Raw genomic sequence first — 15906 nt, forward strand, 5'->3', positions numbered from 1 at the left:
ACACACACACACACACACACATACACATTATAGCGTAACGTGCATGCTGCAACAAGACAAGAAAAATAGAAGCATATCATGCATTAAATGCACAACAATTGACAAATACATTAATTCTGTCAATTTTTACCTGTATGAGACATAGTTAATACATATTAAATGCTGCAAGTTACACACATACATATTGTGACCACAGTAAGAGCACAGCCAGAGCTTCACCGGCGTCAATCTCAAAGAGAATGATGGAGAGAGAGAGAGGAAGGAGAGAAGAGAAGAAGACCAAAGCTAATGATCCTCGTGGACTCAAAGAAAAATACACTCGTTCGTCCCAGTGTGCTGATGAGAAAGAGAGTTCAACTTAAGGTAAGTTGCAGTCTGGTTCTGCTTTGCATCTGCTGCCATGTTTGTGCAAATGTGTAAGTGAATGTGTTGTTTGTGTTTATTTACTGTCTCTGTTGATGAATGCACCACACCTTTGTGTTCATCTGTGAATGTTTGTGGATCTGAGAGAGCTTATGGGAAATGTGTGAGATAGAATGTATATGTAAAAACGAAAGCATATATGCTGTGTTTTGTCTATACATTTATACTGTAGTGTGATTAAAGTATTGTGTTGTACCCAGGGTTGGGGATTAACGAAATACATGTAACGGGAATACATATTTAAAATACAAACTATAAGTAACTGTATTCCACTACAGTTACAATTTAAATTAAAGCTGCAAGTAGCTATGAACGGGCCCTCGCACCCTGGTGCACATTGGGGCTGCTGTGCCAGGGGAACGACATTCAATTATTTTAGCACTTTTTAGCACTTTTTATGTTATAAAACTTCATTCTTCAGGTCATGTATTTGTATGTAATTCTGAGAGGACAGGAGGCTTTTTATTTCACAACAGATCTGATTTAATCTCTAGGAGGAGTTCGTTAAAGTACGAGGCTTGGAAATGGCAAAAACTGAGCAAAAATTTAAGAGAAAAATAAAAATGGCTGACTTCCTGTTGGGTTTAGGATATGGCTCTAAGAGACTTTTTTTGTACGTGTTGACAAGTTACATATGCCTACCAATTTTCTTACGTATAGGTGAAATGTGGCGCGAGGGCTGCTTCATTGAAATTTTGTAGGTGGCGCTATCGAGCCATTTTGAACACTTAATTCTAAAACCTGTATCAGATGTAAATATCCCCCACTTCTGAGGTGTGTGCAAAGTTTCATGATCTTTCAAGCATGTTTAGGCCTCAAAAATATGATTTGTTTCACATCGAACTTTGTCAGGCCACCACGGACACGCCATTCAACGAAAACTCATCAAATCAGTGTGTGTGACCAGGTTTGGCTTCAACATACAAGTTTAATTTAGCAATTTAGCATCGCCAAGGCCTTTAGATTAGACTGACCGAATATGATGTTGATCTGATTTAATCTCTGGGAGGAGCTCATTAAAGTACAAGACCTGGAATTGGCTGTTGCCAGTAGGTGGCGCTATGACTACAACTGAATATTGGCATGTAGGTGTATTCAGGCTGGGACTGTTATCAAACATGTGAAGTTTGGGGCAGACTGGACATTGTATGTTTGAGTTATAACAACTTCCTGATTCATGGCGAAACATCGAACTTTGTCAGACCGTCACGGCCACGGCGTGCAGTGAAAACTCAAAAACTTCACAATTTAAAAGGTAGCGTAAAGCGCACATCATTGAAAGTTTGTAGGTGGTGCTATCGAGCCATTTTGCCACACCTAATTCTGAAACCCATATCAGATGTAAATTTTCGCCACTTCTGATGCGTGCAAATTTTCATGAGTTTTCGAGTATGTTTAGGCCCTCAAAAATGCGATTAATTTGGGAAAAAAATTATTATAATAATATTAAACGCCTAGAAGAACAATAGGGTCCTCGCACCATCGGTGCTCGGGCCCTAATAAACGCCTAGAAGAACAACAAGTTCCTCGCACCATTGGTGCTTGGGCCCTAATGATAATAATAATAATAATAAACACCTATAAGAACAATAGGGTACTCGCACCATCGGTGCTCGGGCCCTAATCATTGGTAATTAGAATACAGTTACATTCAAAAAGTATTCTGATTACTGAAGAGATTACTTTGCATTTTATTGTCATTTGTAATATTTAGTCCTTTCAGATGGAAAATATTTATACATATAAATAATATGATCCAAAGTGCATTTGAACATTGGTGAAACAATTTCTTGTGATGTGTTACATTCATACGAGCAGACAGAGAAGTAAGTTTGAAGCACAAGAAACAGAAATAAACCTTGTGTAAATTGTCAGCTTTACGCTAAACTAAAATGCTATTTTTATCCATTTTACATGCACGTTACCAGGCACGATCATATTTATTTACCAAGAAAATTCACGTTAGATCATAATTTCTTTTTTACTAGTAAGACCTTTGATATTAGGGTAAAAATCGTATTCTTGATAATCATTTTTGTATTGTTTTCCTGTAAAAATATCTACAAATCCTTAAAACAGGATCAGTTTGATTTATCTTGTTTTAGAAACAACACTGCATAAGATATTTAGGTTTTTCAGAGAATGTATTTTTAACGTGTATTTTGTCTTACTCTACTGGCAGAATTTTTATAGTCAAAACAAGTGAAAAAATCAACCAGTGCTGAAGAAGTAATTCAAAGTATTTAGAATACGTTACTGACCTTGAGTAATCTATCAATACATTACAAATTACATTTTACAGCATATATTCTGTAATCTGTAGTGGAATACATTTCAAAAGTAATACTCCCAACACTTGTTGTACCCTCAAATGGGATTTCTGGAGGGAAGATTTTGATGCCACTGGATTTGCAAGCCCTTCACGTGCAATTGTGTTTGCTACATTATAGCTTTTCAGCACAAAAGGATTGTAGCTCTGTGTTTTGGCAAAACAGTGTGTGTATCTTACCTCAAATGTTTTATGGTACTGATGTTATTAAAATGACAAGTTTCTGCATTTACAGTGGCCTCAAGAAGTATTTGGACACTTAAGAATATAAATGCAAAACATTTTATGAAAATTAGTTTTTCAGGTTTCAAATGCTAAAGCAATATTTGTGTGGTGCAAAAACAGAATGCAAAATGTATTTGGAACAATCCGGCCTCATGACAAGTTGTAATAATTTTACTAGATGGCAAAATCGTAAGAATTTTACAAGTTGGCTCGTACAAAAAGATACAGCTTTTATTGTGTAACCTCTTACCCAAACCTAAAACTAACCATAAAGTGTATCCCCTAACCCAAACTTAAACCAAACCATGATTTTAATAGGAAAATAACTTTTGCATACCATAGAAGATAGAAAATATTGGGTTTGGAACAAGACAAGACTAGACTGTTTTACAAATGTTTAGATATTTTTACTGGAAAAGAAGAGAAGAATATTAATTAAGACATTTATTTTTGTCTCTGAGTAGCCTATTTTGTCTTCTTTTCTACTTTTTCTGACAAATCGAACTAAATGTAGTAACATTTATGCATATGACAAGAAAAAAAAAACTGTTTGCCAATGAGATAAAAAAACAAAAACCAAAAAAACAAAAACTTGATTCAAAGGGAAAACAAACTTATTTTTCTTACCCCATTAGCAAATGTTTTTTTAAGCATAAACTACACTAAATTTAGTTAGATTTCTCTGAAAACAAGTCTTAATATCTTATGTCACAGATCTCACAGTGAAATCAGAAACAGAAGGTTGATTTCAGCTGACTTTATCTGAAATCGGTCTACGCTTACTGAAATGCGTAACACTGCCCCCAGTGGCCAAATCAGTAACTGTTGACGCATGGGCACGTGTGAGCTCGATTTATAAAAGAATAGTATTGTCCACGGAGGGGCGCCAAAATCTAGTTGTTCTGAGCTGTACAGGCTGTAAAATATTGAGGAGGAATGCATATTTTATAAACTGTACCACCCAACCCAAACATAAACCTAACCATTAGTGGAGTAAAAATGTAATTTAAAAATGCAACCTCCGTATCATGCTCATTACTGTCTTTGCGAATGCAATTACTTCCTGGTTTCAACACGGGTTCCGAACCCAAGTCTTCCACGCAGCTGACGCACCACAGGGGAAGGTAAACACACTGGAGATGAAGCAAAAATATCTGATAGGAGATGCCACTTGTCAGTGTGTCGGCATAATGTGGCCGATCCTAGGGTACCGGAACTCTCGGAAACAAGAAACATGCAGACTTCTTGTGTGATCATGTTGGTCATTCTGCTTCTCAAGTAATTTTTTCTTGTTTTATAGATGTTTATGTCATTTTCCTGGGAAAAAAAGACAAAAATACTTTGTTTTTAAGAAAGTTGTTTTTTACAGTGTACTTTTTGAGGCCACGCTATTTAGAAAGTTGTGTGCTGTTCTATGACCGTAAGTCCTTAGTTGTGTTAATAAGCCTAAAGTCATCTATCTGGGACAAAAGATAAAAAAATAGAACAGAAAATATGGCACATAAATAAATGTATGAACTATATAAAACATATATATAAAAAAAATAAATAAATAGCGAACAGTATGGCCAGCTGTCACAGGGAGAATGAGTATGAGAGAGTGACTGAGTAAAGTGTTTGAGATATGCATCTCACTAGAGATTGAACTGCCTGCAACTAATACACTGATTTTTGCTGAGCTTCCCTGATGCGTTTAATAAATTATTTTTATCTGTCTAACCATTTATTTAGAACAAAACATTATTTTTCATATTCTGACACTGTCCACTGATGCCTGTAATGACGAGAGGAGGGTAAACCTTATTATCTGTGATTTACTCTCCATGGTTATTTCAGTTCACCTCAAAACCACCATATATCCACTTATTTAGCTCTCACAAAGTAGGCCAAAGTCATCTGTTTGGGTTGACACAAAAACAACAATATTGACAATGTGCGTGAAGTGTAGCCTATTTAAACTTGGCAGAACTCTGGGTGTATTTTGCACAGCTAAAGCTAACTCTAGTGCTAACAGGATTAGCCCTATAGCTTTACACTGACCTAACTGGCTCCACTGGCAACTGCTACTCATCTCTATCTCTCTCTCTCTCTATCAGGAGAGGAAGAAATATTGCATTCTTAACAAGAGGGAATATCACATTCCTTCCTGTTGTAATAAGATAAACTCTGTGGCACCAGTGTTCTAAATAAAAAATGAGGGGCGAATTCACAAACAGTTGAGCCATTTTTGTTTATGGTATCTCAGCACAAAAACCTGCGTCATATTCACTGACCACATGTAATCCAATTCAATGAGGTGCTAAACTAATTTAATTTAAATTTAGTCATTCTTAGTCTTTTCAGCATAAACACCCCTCCTTTCTATGTAAATTAAGCTTATAGTAGATTGTGCTTTATTCACAAAACGTATTTGCTCTGTGCAATTAGTTGAGTCTCAAAGAAAAGAAAAAGTCAATGTGAAGCACTGTTTTCAACCCATTTTACTTCCGTAAACTGACATATTTCCAGGATAATATACCATAATGGAGACAAGTCCTTTGAAGGGAAGTCTTTGAAAAGTAAGTGGAATTCATGATGTCATCCTAAAAGGAAAGATGTTTGAGGCAGAGAAAGTTATTAAAATTTGATAAAAGATTATGAAGAGAAACATTTTTTTTACATGGAAGAACATGATTTACCACAAAAAGACCAGGATGTACATCATGAAAGTAAAGGGGTCCCATGGGTCAATTTTGATTTCATGTTGACCTTAAACAGAGCATAAATACAGAGTTTTGCTTACATTTCCTCCTCCTCAGATTTTCCCCAGAGAAAAAGGCCCCAGTAATCTCTCCTCAAATTTTCCAAGATACTTAAATCAATGCAATCAAATGCCTCATCAAATTCCAATTAATCCAAGACCAATTAATCTGGACTATGCTTACCATATTATTTTTATAGCTCAATATTGTGTTTTATATCAGCCATTGTTCTAATTTTATTTCTCTAAAAGAAACATCTGAGACAAAGTTGATACTAAAGTGAAACCTAGCTGAAAACCTCTGAGCAGTAGAATTTTCTTCTGGTATCAGACATTTAAGGCAGGTGTACACGATGTGATTTTCGGCTGTCGTGCGAGCTCCCGACCGATTTTTTTCCAGTCGGGAATGATCGCGTGGAAATCATTGGTGCTCATGTGGTCACAGCTCGCATTGTGTGAGAGGAATTACGAGCAGAGCTGAGCGGCTTACGAGCAGCTCATGACCTCCTGATAATTTTTAAAACTATATAAAAAATTCAGGAGCTGTCGGCTTGAATTTGTGAGGTGTGTGCCAATGAGCCAATCTGGTGATCTACCTTAAGTTGACCAATCAGTATAAGGTGTTACAACTCACATGATCAATAAAAACGTCCTGGTTACTTTCGTAACCTCCGTTCCCTGATGGAGGGAACGAGACGTTGTGTCGATGTAGTGACACTAGGGGTCACTCTTGGGAGCCACAAATATCTCTGCTTTTTTTTAAAAAAGGTAATGAAAGTAACCAGGACGTTCCCTATCTGTCACTCACTCGACGTTGTGTCGATGTAGTGACACTTGGGGTCCCTATACAAAATGCCACAAATAGCTGAACTGTGTTACGCGAACTGGCCTCATAGCCAGCACACCAGGCCATCACGTAACCTCCCCCAACACTCTTATGAGCGTCGAACGGTCCATCAGGAACAAGTCGACTGCCCAACTATAGGGACAGTCTAGCCCAGCCGAGGCCTCTTTTCCCTCTCTTTTCTCCCCAAAAAGAGTGGAATTTGTTAACTGACTGGGAGCCATAAGTGTCTGCGTCAGGGGGTGTCCCTCCCAAGGGGAAGACTCCGTGGAGACCACACCCCACCCAAAAAGAGGGGGGGTATTTTGAGTGGAATATGTCACATGGTCTTACCGAGTCATGTCAGAAGTATGTCATGTGGAGAGGTCCCATGGTAGGTCCTACCCGAAGGGGGAGGAGTTTCTACAGAGCATGGTGACCGGGGCAGAGGGGCCTCTGCCCAAGGAAGATGCAGTTTACTGCCAGGGAAATGATTTTGTGGAAGATATCACATGGGGTCGCCTTCAGGGAACCAGCACATCAACCGCAGCGCTAAAACAAGATTTTTAAACTTTGCTACGTGTGGCTTTAAAGCACATTTACATGGACAAGACTTCTTCAGCATGTCTGCTATCAACATGCAAGCAGTGACAGATGAGAAGGACGTAGCCTACTTCAAAAGCTTAATAACAGGCTACAGGTAGCCTACTCCACTAAAATAACTCAGAATTCTGCACTAGACATGTTTGCACTTAGATTAAATCCAAGAATAACCGTCAGAAACGGTGCACGAATTTTGTGCACCTTCTTTTTCATTTTGTTAATGTTTTGCGCTTTATTATCATGCTGTTCTGGCAGCAACACACTGTCATAACGATTGATGTATGCAGTTATGAAATCACACAGCCTCCCTTCGAAACCTGAATCTGTCAAATGTCAGAAAACATTTGTAATAATTATCCATATATATATATATATATATATATATATATATATATATATATATATATATATATATCTCCAGAAAAAATTAAGAGACCACTGCAAAATGATCAGTTTCTCTGTATTTAGGTACGGTGTGAGGAAAATGAACATTTTTGTTTTATTCTATAAAGTACTTACAATATTTCTCTCAAATTCCAAATAAAAATATTGTCATTTAGAGCATTTATTTGCAGAAAATGATAACTGGTCAAAATAGCAAACAAAAATGCAGTGTTTTCAGACCTCAAATAATGCAAAGAAAACAAGTTCATACTCATTTTTAAACAACACAATACTAATGTTTTAACTTAGGAAGAGTTCAGAAATCAATATTTGGTGGAATAATACTGATTTTCAATCACAGCTTTTATGCATATTGGCATGCTCTCTACCAGTCTTTCAAGTTGCTATTGGGTGAATTTATGCCACTCCTAGTGCAAAAATCCAAGCAGCTTGGCTTTGTTTGATGGCTTGTGGCCATCCATCTTCCTCTTGATCACATTCCAGAGGTTTTCAATGGGGTTCAGGTCTGGAAATTGGGCTGGCCATTACAGGGTCTTGATCCGGTGGTCCTCCATTCACACCTTGATTGACAAAGACTAATCTGCCCGATTCCCACCTTGCTGAAGCACCCCTGGATCATCGTCAGTCAATCATTGTTTTGAGGAATGAAGGCTATCCAATGCTTGAAATTGCCAAAAAACTGAAGATTTCATACAAAGGTGTACACTACAGTCTTCAAAGACAAAGGACAACTGGCTCTAACAAGGACAGAAAGAGATGTGGAAGGCCAGATGCACAACTAAACAAGAGGATAAGTCCTCAGAGTCTCTAGTTTGAGAAATAGACACCTCACATGTCCTCAGCTGAGAGCTTCATTGAATTCTACCCACTCAACACCAGTTTCATGTACAACAGTAAAGAGAAGACTCATGGGTGCAGGCCTTATGGGAAGAACTGCAAAGAAAAAGCCACTTTTGAAACAGAAATCAAAAAGAAAAGGTTAGAGTGGGCAAAGAAACACAAACACTGGACAACAGATAATTGGAAAAGAGCGTTTTGGATCTTAAACCTATTGAGCTTTTGTGGGATCATCTAGACTGTAAGGTGCGTGAAAAGTGCCAGACAAGACAGCCACATCTATGGCAAGTGCTACAGGAAGCGTGGGTGAAATGTCACCTGAGTATCTGGACAAACTGACAGCTAGAATGCCAAGGATCTGCAAAGCTCTCATTGCTGCACTTGGAGGATTTTTTTTTATGAGAACTCCTTGAAGTTTTTCAAATTGTAATAGTAATTTTTCATATTATTAATGTCCTGACTATACATTGTGATCAGCTGAATGTCACTTTGGTGAATAAAAGTACCAATTTCTTTCCATAAGAGCAAAATCTGTACATTATTCCAAACTTTTGGCTGCAAGTGTAGATATTTAGATCAGCAGATGAGTTTTCAGCTAACACAGCCCCTGACCATGCCAGTCTTTATTTTGATTTCTAAATTGCAAGCAACAAGGAATGAAAGCAATGTCCTCCTCTGGCTTTATGTCTTATTATGATCAAAAGTGCAAAAATGTGTGCGATTGCTTCGGAATTTGCCAGGTCATTAAATCGTGTCGTGTACCACTGCATCTGTACGATTATCAGATAAAATGACTCGTAACGTGTGCAGGGGTTCACGACCTCCCGAGTGTCAGAACTCACACCATGTACGCCCAGCTTTAGGGGAAAAGTAATGAATGTGTGTGTGTGTGTGTGTGTGTGTGTGTGTGTGTGTGTGTGTAAGTTTGGCTATAATGGGCCATTTAAAAAAACTATTATAGTGAAACATTTCGAAACCCAATACGTTAGGACATTTTCAGCAGTTCTCACCAGTGTTGGGTGTAATCTGATTAAGTAATTAGTTACGTTAATCAAAGTACTTTTGTAAGGAATGAAAAATACTGAAATTTAAAAAAGTGTTTTACATTTTAAATATTTGGACTTTTTATTAAAGTAATTGACTTTCAATTAAGTTCATTCTTTTAAGTACATTTCTTGGGTTAAAGATAAACCAATCAGCCACAACATTAAAACCACCTGCCTAATATTGTGTAGATCCCCCTCGTACTGCCAAACAGCGCCAATCCGCAGCTCAGAATAGAATTCTGAGATTATATTCCTCTCACCCCAATTGTACAGAGCGGTTATCTGAGTTACTGTAGACTTTGTCAGTTCGAACCAGTCTGACCATTCTCTGTTGACCTCTCTCATCAACAAGGCATTTCCGTCCATAGAACTGCCGCTCACTGGATGTTTTTTGTTTTTGGCAACATTCGGACTGTTGTGCGTGAAAATCCCAGGAGATCATCAGCTGCAGAAATACTCAAACAAGCCCATTTGGCACCAACAATCATGCCATGGTCCAAATCACTGAGATCACATTTTTCACCATTTTGATGGTTGATGTGAACATTAACTGTAGCTCCTGACATGTATCTACATGATTTTATGCACTGCACTACTGCCACATGATTGGCTGATTAGATAATCGCATGGATGATTGTTGGTGCCAGACAGGCTGGTTTGAGTTTTTCTGTAACTGCTAATCTCCTGGTATTTTCACAAACAACAGTCTCTAGAATTTACTCCGAATGGTGCCAAAAACAAAAAACATTCAGAGAGTGGCAGTTCTGCGGATGGAAACACCTTGTTGATGAGAGAGGTCAAAGGAGAATGGCCAGACTGGTTCAAACTGACAAAGTCTATGGTAACTCAAATAACCATTCTGTACAATTGTGGAGAGAAGAATAGCACCTCAGAATGCTGTTCTGAGATGCGGGTTAGCACTGTTTTGGTGGCACGAGGGGGACCTACACAATATTAGGCAGGTGGTTTTAATGTTGTGGCTGATCAGTGTTTTTCTAAAATAATATGATTTATGCAGAAAACATGTAGAATAGAGTACATTTGAGTTTCTGTGACAGTTGAAGGCCCATCACTTGTCATTGTAGGGGTGAAACGTGAGTGTATGACTTGTGTGTGACAATGAACAATTAGAAAATATTGACGTTTGAATTTGTTGAGAAAAACAAAAACTTGTCTGTGTTTTAAAAAGTAATTTATAAGTAAAGTAATTAGTAATGTGATTACTTATTCCAAGTAGTAACCATTAAAGTAATCAAATAAAAATTTTTCAGAAGGAGTTAGTAATTTGTAGTGAATTACTCTTTTGGGGACCTTACCCAACACTGAATCTCAGTATTTGAAAGGCACAGGTAGGGGTAGGGTTGGGGTAAAGCAAATAGCATCACCTCCATATAAAAACAATTGCGTCACTAATATGGTGAAACAAATGTGTGTGTATGTGTAAGTGAGAGAGATAGAGAGAGGCCAGTCTTGATTTCTACAGATGATCAGAGAATGAATTGAACGATTGAACAAAGAGAAGTGCAACATACCAAAAAATCTGGATATAATTGGGAGCAAATAAAGGTCAAAGAGAAAAGAAGTAAGAGAAGCTGAAAAAGAGAAAATCAAATTTCTGGTGCAATGATCACAGTAGGTAAAGCATAAGGTAGAGATTATTACATTTCTTTGTGTTAGAAGTATTGCGAGATAGATAACAAACATGTTGTATTCCAGGAGAAGATGTGGTTTTCTTCTCTATCATAAGGCCTTCACTCTCACTGATCTGAATGAATCACACTGATATGTGTATTCAAACAATTACACACACTTGCAGTCTGCTGGGCAGTTGGGCAGTATCTCAGCAGGGCTGATTTGATATTCTCTATATTGATCTTGTTAAGTGGAGAAGAGGAGAATGGAATGAAAGATATGGAATTTGTTCTTCATTTCCTGGGATGTGTAGAGGCTGTGGTAGTGTTGGGTTCGAGTCCACCTTAGTCGAGTTCGAGTCAAGTCTGAGTCTTTAAACAATCGAGTCTGAGTTGAGTCCAAGTCCAAAAGGGGCCGAGTCGGACTCAAAACCGAGTCCATAACAATCCGAGTTGAGTCCGAATGTATCTGTTCATGAATCTGAATTAAAATTGTAACCGTAAACTTAACATCAATATTTTAAGCTTATTTTAAACTTCACAACTAAGAAAAAACAGTTTGTCAATATAAATGTAACAAAAACACCTTGCATTTCATATACACATTTTATGATTAGTATCCTGCTGAACAGACTTCAAAGTGGTTTGAGAATGAAAGCATATGCTTTAGGTGTATGAAGACAAAACTGTCCTTCAACACACTTCTTATTGTGTTCTGTTGACATTTCAATTATTTGCTGCTTTCCCCCTCCACTCAAACATAGACTAAAGAAAGTTAAAGCTGCGTTAGTCATTACAACCAAGGTTATTATGTTTTGAATTTCAATTTAGTTTTCATTTCCACTTCATTTTCCATTTGTCAATTCAATTTAATTTTGTTTTATTTAAAACTATCCCTATCTAAAGAAATAATAGTCTATACTGAGATTTCTTTCTGAATCTTTTTTATCTATCTGCCGACTGATTTGGGAAAATACAGTACATACGAATGAGTCAACACAGTAGTAAATAGCACTCGCTGAGATGTTACGTCTCACAATTTGACTGCAAATGCTACATCCAAAAACACTGGGAAAGCCCACTGATAATATTGGGGCCATGTTGTCACGGACATGATTTTCTAGTTAATCTGTGGGAAACCGCACAATGGCTGCGTGCTTCTCGTGTACCTAAATCCCTTATGTGTCCTTGTGTGTTTTTTATTTTTTTATAAAAAAAAAATTATAATTGATATTTGATTGAGTGGCAGCTGCGTTGGTCTGCAGTCAGTCTGAAACCTTTAAATATCAACCAAAGGAAATTTAATTGAGTTCTTCTTTAACTGCAAAACATGGAGAATAATACACGCAATTTTACCAGTTGTCAGGTCCCGTGTCGTGTGAAACTGCCTTGTTTAGTTTCTATTACATTGGATACATACCCGTCTTTATGTTTTCGTCATGCCAGCCACCTCTGTAGTCGATGTTATACAGTAATCTCTGTAGTAACTTTCAAGCGTACTGGTTGACTGATGAGTGTGCCTGTGCACGTGTGTATGTGTGTGTGCGTGTGTTTGCTTAAACACAGTGAAACAACTCTGGCTACGTCTATGACTTCAGGGGCTAATACAGCTGCATGCAGACAGAGATGTGCTCATTCATTTCTGTTTTGTTATTTATTTTATTTTTTTTATTGCATCACAATTGTCATGTACTCGGCTGGACTCTAAAAAAAATCCAGAGCCCCAAAGGCTCGAGTCCAAACTCGAGTACCCCAACTCAAGGCTGTGGTCTTTTCATCCTTGTCAAATCAACCAAATTTCCAAAACTTCCCAGGCTGAAATTTCTGAATAAAGATAAACACAAATGATGATGAAAGCCAAAATATTAAATACCACTGACCAATATTTATGGAGTAATCCATTATTCTGTAGAAGTGGGTCAAAATGACAATTTTCGCCTCAGATCTAGAGCAAAACTAGAGGTCAAAATTAACCTTAGAATGGTGGCAGCATCATTTTTTATTTTTACACAGAGATAGGTAGATCTGTTACTAAAATCATTTGACTTCAGCACCCCTTGTTGCATTATATGCCAGTGGAGTGTGTCCAAAAATGAGGAGAAAAACACTTTTTTTTCCAAAATTGGAGTGCCTATAAATATTTAAATATCCTTTTAGATTCTGTTTCAGAACAAGCTTTCCTATTGGTATCTTAACCTTAAGTTGGTTAAGGTACCAATTATTTAAGACCCTATATGGTTATTGGGTAAGGGGGTTAGGCTATGGTTTCTGTTGTTCTATTTGAGAGCTTTTTATCTACACATCTAAAACAGAATGGCATCAACTATTAATTTACTCTGGAATTCAAAGACACACTTTCCTTTAACATTAAGTTTTTTTGCACAATCACTCTTTAAAATAGCCATTTCACACAGGTAAATTTCTAAAATAAACCTCATTAATATTGCACTGCTAAACACAAAAAAAAAAAAACAGCAGCAAAATGTGTGCTAAAACGTGGGCTGGTTTTAAAGGGCGAGAGCCTGTCGTGAAGAGGAAGTCAGTTTGTGCCAATAGGAGGTTCTTCGTGGTTGTCGTGATGGTGACAATACATTGTCGGGTTTAAGGTCACCATTGCACTGTAAGTCAGTTAGACAAGATAATTACTGAGCATGCCCAGAGGGTTGAAACAATCAAACAATAAAAACGAACAAAAGCTCTCCCATGCCAACAATTTCCTCTAACACAAAAGTGCTTTTCCCTCCCACCCTTTATTTTCAAGTGCGATTGTGTGTGTGTTTGTTTCTTGTCTTGTAAAATGGGTCATTTTGAGCCTTAACTATACAGTATGTCCCTGTTTTGCATGGGCTGTCTGAAATTGAGTAACCATAGGAAACTGTATTGCTCAGAGGTTGCTCATTCAAAGTTCAGGAGACTTAATGGAGATTTCAATTTGTGTTTCAACTTTTTCTCAGATGTTTCTTAAAATTCCTTAGAAAAAATACAATTAGACACAAATAAGAATTGTTGACATACAAGTGTATAGATCTACTTATGAATGTGGATAGCATAGTTCATATAATTTGTCTTTTAAATTATTTGAGATTTAAATAGATATTATTTAGGATTCCTCTTTCCTATTGCTATTCCAATCTGGATAAACTGAGGGGCAAGGAACTAATAATGAATTGCACCCGCTGATATCAGGGTTTATCTGCGCACTGTTTAAGCTTCCGATTTACTTAAGAAGTTATAAATATCAGGCAAAATGTTGTGCTGAACGCAACGGTGTAGTTATTATAAAATCATCTTGTCATGTCATCATCATTTGATTAATTAATGCTGTTATGATCAACAGAAATATACATTGCACTATTACCGCCCAAGAAAAGCAGGCGGTAAACTAAATTTGATCAAAAAGAGAATGCTAGTGTACACTTTCTATCTATCATGGCAGTAGTAATTCATCAAAAAATTATCAAATGATGTTGAAGAGAGTTAAAACCGGGCATATATCCACATGCGTGGTGTAGTCAAGCGCATTTACGGCATGTTAAAGAGATGATTCATGTGTCTGGATCACAGATGTGGAGTGGTGCTGTTCAGTTCTGATAGAGTTGTCTGCTGCATCTTCTGCACTCAAAACCCGCAATTGCACTGTGAAAATTTTGTTCAGCACAACTCCATGGGCATGTTTGTGTCATTTCATCATCTGCACAATTCCTTTAGTGAATCGGGTGCTAAATCAGCACAGACAGCATGTGCAAATAAACAGCACTTTTACTGGTTGCAATTCTTTCTTAGTGAATTCCCTCTTGTTTATGTGTGCACAAGTATGCATGAAGGGGAAATAGAAATAAAAAAAGTTTCATCACTTACCACCTCAGTTCCCCTACTCTTTCTCTCCTCTCTCCTTCCTCCTATTCTTCATTCCTTCCTCAGTAGTTCAGAACAACCTGGATCAGGTATTAAAGGAATAGTTCAACCAAGAATAATGTTTTTAATCATTTACCATCATTTCATTCCAAACCTGTATGAGTTTCTCTCTTCTGTGGAACACAGACAGTACAACATCCCTAGAGACTGCAATGGCAAGATGTACAGCGAGAAAAGAGTTACATTTTGGTCTGTTTTCACCCAAAATAGATTGGATCGCTTCAAAAGACATGGCTATAACCACTGGTGTTGTATGGATTACTTTTATGATGCCTTTGATGTGCTTTTTGGAGCTTTAAAGTTTTGGTCACCATTCACTTGCATTGTATGGAGCTACAGAGCTGAGATATTCTTCTAAAAAAAAAATTGTGTTCTGCAGAAGAAAGCAAGTCATACACATCTAAGATGGCATTAAGGTGAGTAAAATAATTTTTATTTTTGGATGAACTGTTCCTTTAATGATACTTTTATGGTTCTTTTTTGTTGTTCTTTTTTTTTTTTTTTTTGTCATTTTGAAGTGTGACATCGCACCTCCCCACTTTCAAGTCGTCAGGACATTCTTCCAAAATTCAGCTTTTGTGTTCCATAGCGGTAGGGGTATGGAAAGTCATGAGGGTGAGTAAATGCTGACAGTAGTTAATTTTTGGGTGAACTATTCCTTTAAGGCAGTTGGAGAGGGAGACTGCAGCCGGTACAGACCAATGCTGTAAGGAGATAATTTTGTACTTTGATGAGGTGATCAATGGAGCACTTGGTTCTCTCCCCGTTTCTCTTTAATCTCCTCTTGCTCTGTGTAGAGTGAGTCTTCATGCTCAGCTGCATCCAATCAGGTCAAGAAACAGGGGTCTTCACCCCTCTGTGAGGACTTTACATCTGTTCTCTGGGCAGTTGGCTTTTTCTATGCATCTCTGATTATAAAAGACTCACCT

At 37.5% G+C, this 15906-nt stretch overlaps 1 protein-coding gene across 2 annotated transcripts in view; it reads left to right on the forward strand.

Moving 5' to 3' along the window:
- The first annotated feature begins 346 nt into the window (after window positions 1-346).
- LOC127416583 (A-kinase anchor protein SPHKAP-like) overlaps window positions 347-15906 on the forward strand; it is a 184189-nt gene continuing 168629 nt past the window's right edge. For both annotated transcript variants that reach the window (XM_051655993.1, XM_051655995.1), the window contains exon 1: window positions 347-363. The gene's annotated coding sequence lies outside the window, so the exon portion shown is untranslated. The remainder of the gene's footprint in view (window positions 364-15906) is intronic.

The sequence above is a fragment of the Myxocyprinus asiaticus genome, chromosome 26 (assembly GCF_019703515.2).
Source record: "Myxocyprinus asiaticus isolate MX2 ecotype Aquarium Trade chromosome 26, UBuf_Myxa_2, whole genome shotgun sequence".
NCBI classification, from domain to species: Eukaryota; Metazoa; Chordata; class Actinopteri; order Cypriniformes; family Catostomidae; genus Myxocyprinus; species Myxocyprinus asiaticus.